General features: G+C 34.1%; 1 long non-coding RNA gene and 1 pseudogene across 1 annotated transcript; one reads left to right on the top strand and one right to left on the bottom strand.

The window, feature by feature from the left end:
• The first annotated feature begins 7,055 nt into the window (after window positions 1-7,055).
• On the top strand, window positions 7,056-9,196 carry LOC125680682 (uncharacterized). The gene is made up of 2 exons (XR_007372043.2): window positions 7,056-7,691; window positions 7,796-9,196. It is a non-coding gene; the product is annotated as an uncharacterized LOC125680682 (long non-coding RNA).
• A 1,020-nt stretch (window positions 9,197-10,216) lies between these two features.
• On the bottom strand, window positions 10,217-12,003 carry LOC125679898 (collagen alpha-1(I) chain-like; annotated as a pseudogene).
• Window positions 12,004-12,088: the final 85 nt, after the last annotated feature.

Here is a 12,088-nt window from a genome sequence, read left to right as displayed (position 1 = left end):
ATATGTCCTTTTAAATTCTCAATTTTGATATCATGAAGTTTTTTCTTATATCAAGTGCAAAAAGGTCATTATTTATTTCCATTACCAGTATTAAACTTTTTTTTTATCTGTAGTGTTAGAAGACACGATTATGTATCTATTTTATGTAATGATTGATTTGTGCTGCTTATGTTGTGTTGACACCGACAAACAAATCTTGTTTAATTTAATTAATTCTAAGTGCAAAAAGGTCATGTTTAGAACACTAACTCAATAACAAGCGTTGCGACATCATGCATAAACATCATATGTTTGATCCCAGCCTGGTTTATCCAGAGGTCCGTGTTCGCCCAATTCACTGATTTTTATTTTCTATGGGAGTTATGAGCTTGATCATTTTTCAATTTTAGGAATTTCATCATGATACAATATCACATCAATGTTATACAATATCATACAATGCAATATCAAACAAATATTGTATCATATGGTACAATGTTCACTCTCTCTATCACTCACTCACACACACCCTCCCTCTCTCCTGTGTTTTATTCACCGTTCTCTTCTCTTGATTTTAATGAACGACTTAAGCAAAATCATTTAATGCACTGCTGAAAAAGGTTGGGTTTTTTTTATATATATTTTTTTTTTATATCTAAACAATCTCCATAAAGTGATAGTAATTTACCAGGAATAAATGAAGGGGGAAGTCCTGCTATGGGGGGTGGGGGGGGGGAGTCTGACTCTACAACTAGTGATAGAGTAGGTCTTCCCAGGGGGAAGTCTGGCTCTAGAGGAAGGCTCACTCTAGGGCAAGGCTTCCGGGGGAAAGCTCACTCTAGAGCTAGGCTTCCGGGGGGAAGGCTCACTTTACAACACCGGCATGAAGCGTAGCAGTTCATACCCTCGTGTATTTTCAAAATCAGATTGATTTTTTTAATTATCTACTGATATGAAATCTAAATTATTCACACTTTGCAAACTACATGATGAAAGATGAAATTGCTTGAAGTAATGCTTACCAAAAAAAAAAAAAAACCCTCATCAGATGCGGACAACTACATGTATTTATACCCGAGACCAGAGATGTGCACTTAGCGAAAATACAGTTGTATTATTCCCATTATTCTGATAAATCCACGGAACAAAATAATAAACTTCTTTTGTGTCTTATACCACAGGCAATTACCGGTATATCGCTTATATCACAGGCAATTACCGGTATATCGCTTATACCACAGGCAATTACCGGTATATCGCTTATACCACAGGCAATTACCGGTATATCGCTTGGATTTGAATTTAGTATCAAAGGGCTCTAAAGTTCGCCGATGGAAAAAATGATAAACCATTTGGTATAGAATTCTACTTTGTATTTTGATATATTTATTCACAATAAATCTGCATTTTTACCAAAGTTCCTCTCGAAATTCCGTATATTACCCTTATGCAGAAATCAATTCAGAAAATAATACCTATTATTTTTTTTACGCAAACCTGGGTCCTGACATTGTACCACTAAACAGGATGATTTGTGAATTGCAAAAAGCAAATTTATAGAATCTGAATGTGCAATATTGGAATATGTGGGGCCCGAGGGCTGATATGATATCTGATACTAATTTTAGCATGTAATATTCTATTTATCAGATGCTGCACCTTTCTATTCTTAAATATTGTACATGTATATGTACGATATAGTGTAAATGAGTTTATTAAATTTATAAAAATATTCTTTTTATTACATGCGGTTACTTTTTACGACCCCCCCCCCTTTTTTTAAAAATTTTATCTTATCATATTTATTTATTTTTTTTTTTTTTTTTTTTTACATTTTAATGGTATATCACGGGATATTTGTTAAAGCCTTGATACGATGATTTACTCTAGTAAAAAAAAAAATGGTACATTGATTTACTACGTGTACAGAGTTTCAAAAAAGTTTCATAATTAGATTGATACAAGATATGCTATTGAATGCTTTGCAACGATGCATGATTTTAATGTCTTTTGTAATTAGTTATGTTTTTAATATTTGAATATTGAACTTCATTATTCATTACAAGACATACGACGTAAATTATAACTGTTCCAAAGAGAAGAGCTTTTTCAAGAGGGTTTAGTACTGCATTCCGTGTCACCATTTTCAATAGTACATGTATGTAAACCACAGGGGCTAAATTCGTTGTCTTATTACCACAAAAATGAATTAATTCTTCCTACCAGTGGAAATTCCCAGAGAGTATAGTATATGTATGTAAAACAATTTCAATATTCATTAATGTTAATGTCATTTGGCAAATTCGTAGTGTACAAAGTTATAGAGGTCAGTTAAATCAGAAAAAAACATTTCCAACAATGCGAAAATCCCAGACTCTTTGCTTGAGTCAAAGAAACAATCAAAATTTCACCTTATAAAGAGCACCGATTGCTTACACAATTTTTCTTTGTTTTTTCCCCCCAATTATTTTGATGTCTTTGGCATTGTCTTGTGTGATTTGATGTTCAAAAGAAGGGTTAAGTATCCCGGGAATCCGGATAACGATATCATGAAAGGCGACGGTACACTGTAACGAACATTTTCTTTTTTGAGATGACCACAAAAAGTCGGTTCCGAGCGGTTATGGTTATGAATGTTTTCCATGTGTACGTATATATCTGTATTCAGAATTGTGTTATCATCTCATTCTCTCTGTATATATGAATACAGATGCATTAGTTACACTAACTCTTTCCAAACCGCCGTGGTGGTCTAGAGGTAGAGCGTTCGCCCCGTATGCGGAAGGTCGAGATTCGTATCCCGGCCGCGACAGACCCAAGTCGTTAAGGTAGCTCATTTCACTAAAATTTTATTTAATGACTCGTTCAAACACCTCTTATGAAGTATGAATTCACCATCGAAAGAGTGATACAAGCTCTCAATCATTTTGTATGAATTTTTGTGATTTTTTCCGGAATGATAAGAAAAGGTGTTTTTTTCACAGATAAGACATTATTGAGTTCAAATGTCTCTGTGATTTGGTGCATGGTATGAATATCTAATAAAACATGCCTAAAAGATTCAAATATAAACGTTCTAATTGTTAGAGAAAAATATTTATGAAAATTGAAAACGTTATTTGTTAATAAATTTTAAAAATCTACGGATAAAATCTTCAAAATCATTTCCGTTAGAAATGAAATTTATCGAAGAAATATGTTTTCAAAAGAAATTGAAACGAAATGACCAAATTTTAGATACACATTTGTAATCACTATATTCAAACTGGAGAAAAAAAGTACCGACCCCGATCAAAATTGATAGAAATGACTAAAATAATCATATTGTTGCTAATTGTATGCACTGTTGATCAAGAAATTAGTTTCCTTGATAAAGTCGTTGATTTGTAAACCATTTTACATCAAGGGAATGTAGTATTCTGATTATACTGTTCTCTATGGCTACTTTTTTATAATTCCGATCGGGCTTTGTTCAAATTAGAAAATTCCTAATATTTCTGAATTTTGACTTTTTCATTTCAATTTCTTTTTAAAATATATTTCTCTGATATATCTTTTTTCTGAATGACATGATTTTCGAATATTTTCCCGCCATTTTTCACGATCTTCATATATTTTTTTCCAAGCACAATCAAAACTTTCAAAAAAACAACAACATTGATTAAAAATTATTCAATAGCATATCTTTTATCAATCTTTTTTCAAAGTGTTTGCTGTTTCGAGAAAAATGGTCTTAAAGTTTGAATAGTTTTCCATTAGAAAATCCTTTCGTTAACTACAGCAACGGTTACCATGGTACAAATAACAAATACTCATTGTGACAACAGACATTTGTAGACAGTAGCCTTCTTCATTTTATATAAGCCATTTGAAATTATATGATCTTGTCATTTAACAAAACCTTAATATATAGCATTTTTATAAGTCATTTTTGGTCAAAACATGGGTGTTCTCTTTTTAGTAACACAGCTCTGTGAAGGGTGCATCATATGAAAAAAAATAATATAACCGAATGAGTTCCTATAAACAATTTTACTATATACATGTATATAAGTATCGGTTCAATCCCTGACGGTCGACTTATCACCTTCTGCCTGATTCTTATGTGGAATTGTACTTAAGATTCTTGTCTAGCGAGAGAGCAAGTTGATTCCTTAGTAGCGGCAATTTGAAATTAGGGGTAAGCAATAAACAGAGTTGGGGAATTTAAGTTTAACTCCACTATCTGTATAAAAAGTTTTTGTGTTAATCAAATGGAGAAAGACAATTTTGATTCCTCGTATGATAAATACTTATCTGTTTAGCTAACAAATTCTGAGTTGCCTATAAATGCGTGCTGTTTTACAAGCACGAAATATTCTGTTTTTACATTCTAATTATATGATTGTTTTACATACCATTCGACTGAATAAAATGATGTTTGTTGAATACTAAATAGTTCCAAAGATCCCAATCAAAGGAATTTGGAAATGAGGTCATTCATTTAGGATATAAAAGTAATGAACAGCCAGAAAAGGATTAATTTCAGAATAGAAAGAATATGTGTGGGAATGGTCCGTCGTAAACGAAACCGGAATGAAAAGAAGGGAGAAAATCTACTACATGTATATAGTAAGTTTTCCGGGGGGGGGGGGGGGGGGCATCTGGCTATAAAAGGTGGAAAATCCTACTATATAGCCATTGGGGAAAATGGCTAGGGGGAAAGGCTACCATACAACACCGGTCCAAAATCCCATATCACATATTAGACCGACGTGCAAAAATGCATATCAATCCGTAAAATACATATTCGCTCGTAACAATCAACATATCAAAGTTGTAACCATGGTAAATCAATGTATCCAAGTTGTTACTGTAGTCAATCAACGTATGAGAGTTTTTACCATAGTCAATTATAACTCGTGTATCAAAGTTTGTACCTTAGTTAATCAATGTATCAAAAATTTATCAATGTACAACTGTACACGTAGTAAATCAATGTACCAATTTTTTTTACTAGAGTAAATCATTGTATCAAGGTTTTAACATGGTAGTGAAATGTCAAATATCCCGTGATATACCATTAAAATGTTGTTTGTTTGTTTTTAAAAAGTCGTAAAAAGTAACCGCATGTATTAAAAAGAATAATATTTTTAAAAATTCAGCTATCTGACTCCCTGCCCAATCAAATAAAATAAACTCATTTACACTATATCGTACATATACATGTACAATATTTAAGAATGGAAAGGTGCAGTATATGATAAATAGAATATTACATGCTAAAATTAGTATCAGATATCATATCAGCCCTCGGGCCCCATATAAACCCTCGTGCTGATATGACATATGATATGGATTTTAGCATGTAATGTTCTCTATAAATCAAATAATTTTACCTTAGACCGGTAAATAAATAAATACCTATGGATGTCTACCCTGAAATTAAATACACTGTACATGTATAAGTCACTTGCAGCTGTTGTGGACTCACTGTTTTACGAATTTAAGTAAGAAATTCAAGAAAATGTTATTCCAATATTGCACATTCAGATTCTATAAATTTGCTTTTTGCAATTCACAACCATCCTGTTGAATGGTACAATGTCAGGACCCAGGTTTTGTGTAAAAAAAAAAATAATATAGGATTAAACATTCTTTTTGAAGAATTTATCGATGTGTAAACTCCGGACATTTTACTCACAAACTGAATAAAAGTGCGAAGCACTTTTATGTTAAGTTTGTGAGTAAAATGTCCGGAGTTTACACATCGATAAATTCTTCAAAAAGAATGTTTGATTCTTATAATTCCAATTCATTCACTTTATTAACGATTGTAAAAATTTGAGTAGTTTCCCCGCACTATGTTATTTGTTTTCATATGTGTATGAATACATCGCGTTTTCGGATTTATTGATGTATACACTCTTGTTCAGCTTTATTTTTGTCCAATCAAAACAATTGTAATAAATAACATTGGAATTATTAGGTATTATTTTCTGAATTGATTTCTGCATAAGGGTAATATACGGAATTTCGAGAGGAACTTTGGTAAAAATGCAGATTTATTGTGAATAAATATATTAAAACACAGAGTAGAATTCTATACCTAATGGTTTATCGGTGTGTGGTTTTTTTTTTTTTTCATCGGCGAACTTTAAAACCCTTTGATATAAAATTCGAACCCCAGCGATATACCGGTAATTGCCTGTGGTATAAGATACAAAAAGAAGGTTATTATTTTCTTCCGTGGATTTATCAGAATAATACATGTGCAACTGTATTTTCGGTAAGTGCTTATCTCTGGTCTCGGGTATAAATACACAATGCACATATGTACATGTAGTTGTCCGCATCTGATGGGGTTTTTTTTTTTGGGGGGGGGGGGTACGCATTACTTTAAGCAATTTCATCTTTCATCATGTATTTTGCAAGGTGTGAATGATTTAGATTTCATATCAGTAGATAATTAAATAATCAATCTGATTTTGAAAATACACAAGGGTATGAACTGCTACGCTTCATGCCGGTGTAGAGGCAAATCCGACATACTTCATGAAACATGTGAACTGTGACGCCTTACGCAAGCTTAATTCATGAAGCGCGTTAGCGTGGAGCGTCGCGGTTCATACCCTCAGTTTTACATTCTACTTTCATTTCTGTCGGGATTCCCAGTCGTTAAGATCAGCGTACTATATTTAATTAACTGTTTTCATACGCGCATTGTTTACAACTGCCAGGCATTCATGAAGAAATGACTACCATTGCCATTTGTAAAGATATCAATTGCAGAAAGATTGGGAAATGTAAATATTTGGCAAATGACTTCTACGCATTTATTACACGTTATTGACATGATTATATTTCCAATACTTACACGCACATATGTAGGTATGCGAAAAAGCTTTGTCTTTGCATTTTCGTCTATGTAGCTTAAGGCAGCGACGGATAGCAACCACGTGATCAGTAAAAATTGTGTATTTTCACGTGAATTCATTTTCCGGAATTCCTTACTCCGTCATAGAATAGTCGAAAAACAAAAAGGGGTTCCGAAAGTGTTTTGTTGTTGTGACTGACTCGCCTACAGAAAATATGCACATACCACATTAGTATACGGGCATAATACCGTTATCTGCACCGCGATAAAATGTAAGATTTATTTTTCCTTTAGGAAGAGTTATGTGTTGAATTATAATTCCCTAGACTATAGTATACATATACTATTACTTTGAAATTTCAGTGACCTAAGAAATATATCAAACCTGAAGTTTCGTGTTTCACACAAACATGTAGGTTGGCAAAACCTTTTTAAATAATGTAAATTAATCACAAGTCTGCATATGCCCTCTCATAGGCAAATGTATGCACTGTATGTATAAGTAAGATATGTATACTACACGTATGCCCTTCTCTTGACCCACATTTTGTAAATGAAACACATATGATAAGTCTATGGCAGTTTATGAAAACATATATACATGTCATCTCATTGCAATTTATAATTTTGAAACATCAGTATTTAAATTTTAACTGAATATGTGTTGAGACACAGTTTTAAAATTCACATTGTCTGACGCAATCTAATTACTCAAAGGTATAATATAGACCTAACTGTGCAAATATCAGTTATGATGATCTTTTTTCTAGGCATCAGCCTGAAGACCGAGGGAGGTTAGATAGGACCAGTGCAGGTTGAAGTGGATTTCGAGTCAACAAGTATAACAGCAAGAGAGGTACTATATTTTTTTTTGATAAACATTTGTAAAGACAATTCTGAGTATATCAGATATTCATCTTTTTTGCTATATTTAAATATATTTATCTATATTTTGAACAGGTACTCCATTTACAGTGATGATGACATATCCCCTGGACCCCCACAACTCCACAAATTTAAAAATGTTTGATCAAGTTCCAAAGATTAAAGAACTACTGCAAAATTTGGGACTGGATGAAAAACATTAATTCACTTATATGAGCTCAGAGCAGTGGATGTTATACAACATACTTTAAACTAAATTGTGAATTTAAGGGAAAACAAGTACATGTCATGTACTCGTATATTACAAGTACATGCCTTTTGAAAGACAATAATATTGCATAGATGTAAAGGAAATTTCAATGTTGATTATTCTTTCTTAGATATATTAGTAAAAAATGTGCACATGATAGAATATCAATTTTATAACTTCAATCAATGTGTTTGAATTTTCCTTGTAATTCAAAATTTAGTTGAAACATACATCATAGATACATTAATGTATATCAAATTTTTAGAAAAGTTTCATAATGGAACTAATTCACCCCCCCCCCCCCCCCCCTTATACATACAGTGAACATAGACCTTCACCTGGGGAAAACTTCAGTTAGTTAATGCAATATACATGTACATGCATTCTCAGTTATCCAATAGTGAGTTTTTGGTTCCATGTGAAACTACAATGAGAAATCTTAAACTTATGAAAGACACACCTATCTGTGAGGGTAAGATGACTCAGATGGACTTAAATGTAGTGATCCATGGGCAGTCCATAGGTCTCTTTCCATTGATATTAATTATTTATTGAAATATGAAATGGTTATTTAAACATATTTGGTGTATTATACTGTATAGTGATATAAATTTCTATCAAAAAATATGCATAGGTAATAGATTTGGTCCAGTTATTACAAGAAATTGTATGAAAAATAACTAAATATTTAGGCAATCATTGTGAGTGCGAAAAGGTCAACTGCAATAGCACACACTATATATCATTCTTAAATGGCTCATAGAAACTTCTAGTATTGTGAGTTTGAATGCTCAATATGGTAATTTGGGAATGCTTAATCATTTAAGGTCAATAGTTTATCTCTGCTGACTGTATCTCTTAAAATTCATTTCTAGAAGGGAGGGGGTAGGGTTACAAAATCTGACATAGTTTCAGATTAAACCTCATTTGGTATATTTTTTTTCTATTCAATATTTTAGATACTACTTGACTTATTGTAAAAATGAAATAAAATCAGAAATTTTATGAGCAGAATTTTGTTGTTGTCAGAAAATGTATGCCTGATAGTATTTGAGAAATGTCATATTTTGGGTAAATTTGGCCAATTGCCAAGTCGAATCATGCCAATGTTTTCCTTAGATGCATTTTGAATTTCTAATCCGTTGATTTTTTATCTGTTTGTGTTTAATTTACATAACTATATATGACAAACAATATTTCTGGTGTCAATAAATTGTTTTATTGGCTTTTGTGTTAATTTGCTCAATTTTGGCATTTTTTGCCTTTTGGGGCTGCAAAAGAGGGGATTTCAATCTCGCTTTCCTCGAAAATTAACCTGATTACTTTTTTTGATTTTTTGATATGTTTTAGGATAAAGTCAAAATGTTACAATAAATAAAATTGAAAAAAATTCAATGAGCAGTTTTTTGGGGGCTAGCTATCAATAGCTACCTTAAAACTTTCAGAATGATTTACATCATGTACTATATGTTTATTGCAATTTTGAGAAATACACGGTGTTATTAAACATGATTTCATTTGCGTCTCATTTCCGATACAGTACTATCGGAGATTGGCACCGGTCGAATACAGCGAGAAAATCACCCACTGTAGTGACAATCACATTTGAGGTTATTTATGGGTTAATAAAATAGATTATCTGTAAGATTGTTATTGATTGTATTTTTAACGTCTCTCTCGAGAATTTTCAACTCATATGGAGACGTCACCAAGACCGGTGAAGGACTTCAAATTAAGCCTTAAGGACTTTGCTCGGCGCTTACAGCCTGTGAGCAGTGAGGGTTCTTTAGCATGCCACACCTACTGTGACACCGGACATCCGTTTTTAAAGTCATCCGAGGATCCGTGACATTCAAACCTGATGCCGAGCTTTTGGCAATGGAACTGTTACTACCTGTTTTAACGACTTACAATGTAGGTCGATCTGTCGCGGCCAGGATTCGAACCCCGGCCTTCCGCTTCCGGGGCGAACGCTCTACCTCTAGATCACCGCGGCGGTTATTATCTGATAGAAATATGTCATTCATGTCAGGGTTTTCTACCCCTTCTTTGAAGTAGATTTGTCCTTCTTATACCATAGCATGTTGTTTGTTTACATAATCTGTCAGACGACTATCATCTTGCGAATGCTTGTGCATTCTAAACGTTCTAGCGACGCGTTATCACCCTGATGTCATTTTAAGCTACACTTGTACGCATATGTACATGTATATACGCAAAATAAGGAAAAAACAATTTAATATTTTCAACTTTACTTTTATTAACTTAATACATTTGAATGGTTCCACTTTTAAGAATAATAATCAACTTTACTTTTTAAACGTTAGCAATTCGCTGTATTTTTTAAATAATTTGATTTAGAAAACAATACAAATTAGAACTCGAAAAATGAAATCAAAATAGCAATCTAATATATCTTAATTTCCCTTGACATTTCTGGCGGCTTGAGGGGCATACTTGGCTGCTCGGGCGTATTGAATGCTCTTGGAAGGTGCGGCAACAAGTTGAACATATTGTCCCCCTTTTCCATATGATGGTGCTGCAACAGCTCGGGCATATTGTCTCCCTTTTCCAGTGGATGGTGCTCCAACAACTCGGGCATATTGTCCCCCTTTTCCGGTGGACGGTGCTGCAACGACTTGGGCATACTGTACGCCTTTTGAGGCCCGCACGGCATAGTATCGTCGATCGGCAGGGGCGTAGTAATACATCATAGCTGGGCCACGAGGTCCTGGATAGCCACTGTTCCCCCTAGATCCGCGTTTACCTTTGTATCCAGGATATTCTTGTTTTCCGATGATTCCATATTCTCCGCGTTGTCCAACTTGTCCTCTGGGTCCTGAAGCTCCAACTTTACCCGGTGCTCCTGGTTCTCCAGCAGCTCCGTCTTGTCCTGGGGCCCCTGAGTATCCTTGTACACCCTTCAAACTCTCTGCGCCCATTGGTCCTGCAGACCCTGGATATCCCAGGTCTCCTTGGTTACCGGGGTATCCTGGTTAACCTAATCAATAAACTTTAGGTACAGTCATTTTGCAAAATAATTGTGGATTGAAATGATAAAATAACTTTGTCTAATTTGATTTCTGTGAAATTGATACCCAAAATATTTAGTGAATCATAGTGAATGCCAGTATATGCTTATCTACATGTTTATTATACACGACACGGTAATTTCCTGGAGCGCTCTGTTCTCCTTGATCCCTTGTAAGCCCCTTTGGTCCCATGGGTCCGACTTCACCAGGCGCTCCCGGAGCTCCCTGTCCGCCAGTCTCTCCTTGGTCACCCACTGGTCCTTGTTCTCCCGGTGCCCCGGAATTACCTGTCAGACCCTGGGCTCCATCATCTCCGATAGCTCCCTTCAAACCCGGAGCACCCCGAGGTCCCTTTTCACGTTGGTCTCCTGAAAGTCCTTGGTGACCCTTAGGTCCTTAAAACAAGGATAATAATATGAAAATTAAATTTAATTCACCAGTACATAGCAAGTAAACATTTCACATGCAAAGAATATTCTGTAGACTGAAAATGACGATGTGCACAGGTATATATACATGATTATAAATATTCATGTTGTGTGCATGTAAATTAATTTAACTATCCTGCACAATAAGTGGATATGCATTCATTTTGATGAATCAATTGCCTTATTAAGCAATACAGAGAATTTTGATAAAAAGGTACACGAATAAGCATTATCAAGTTTAAACGACAATGTTCATTGATTTTATGAAATTATATTAACGGTAATATTTTTGATATTTAGAAACATGCATGTTTTCAATGGAATAACATTTTTAACTCCAAGAATGAACAGAAATTTACCTGTGGGACCCTGTGGTCCCATTGCTATGGTTGGGGCATAGTGATACACAACGTAGCGCTTAGCTCTGTCATGGTGCTCTGTCAACAAATGGCAAGTAATGATTAAAATGTCGATTATTACCAAATGGTATAACAGGTAGGCGAAAAGAAAAAGAAAATATTTGTTAATCAGGCAAACAGGATTGAAAATCTTATAGTTTATATGTAAAGCCATTGTCGCAAACCCACGGTCAGTTTCACTTCTTAAATTATGTTATACAGGAGGTGGTTAGACAAAGTACATGTAGGTACCACGCTAA

Source organism: Ostrea edulis, chromosome 2, assembly GCF_947568905.1.
Source record: "Ostrea edulis chromosome 2, xbOstEdul1.1, whole genome shotgun sequence".
NCBI classification, from domain to species: domain Eukaryota; kingdom Metazoa; phylum Mollusca; class Bivalvia; order Ostreida; family Ostreidae; genus Ostrea; species Ostrea edulis.
This window is presented reverse-complemented; position numbering and strand designations above follow the sequence as displayed.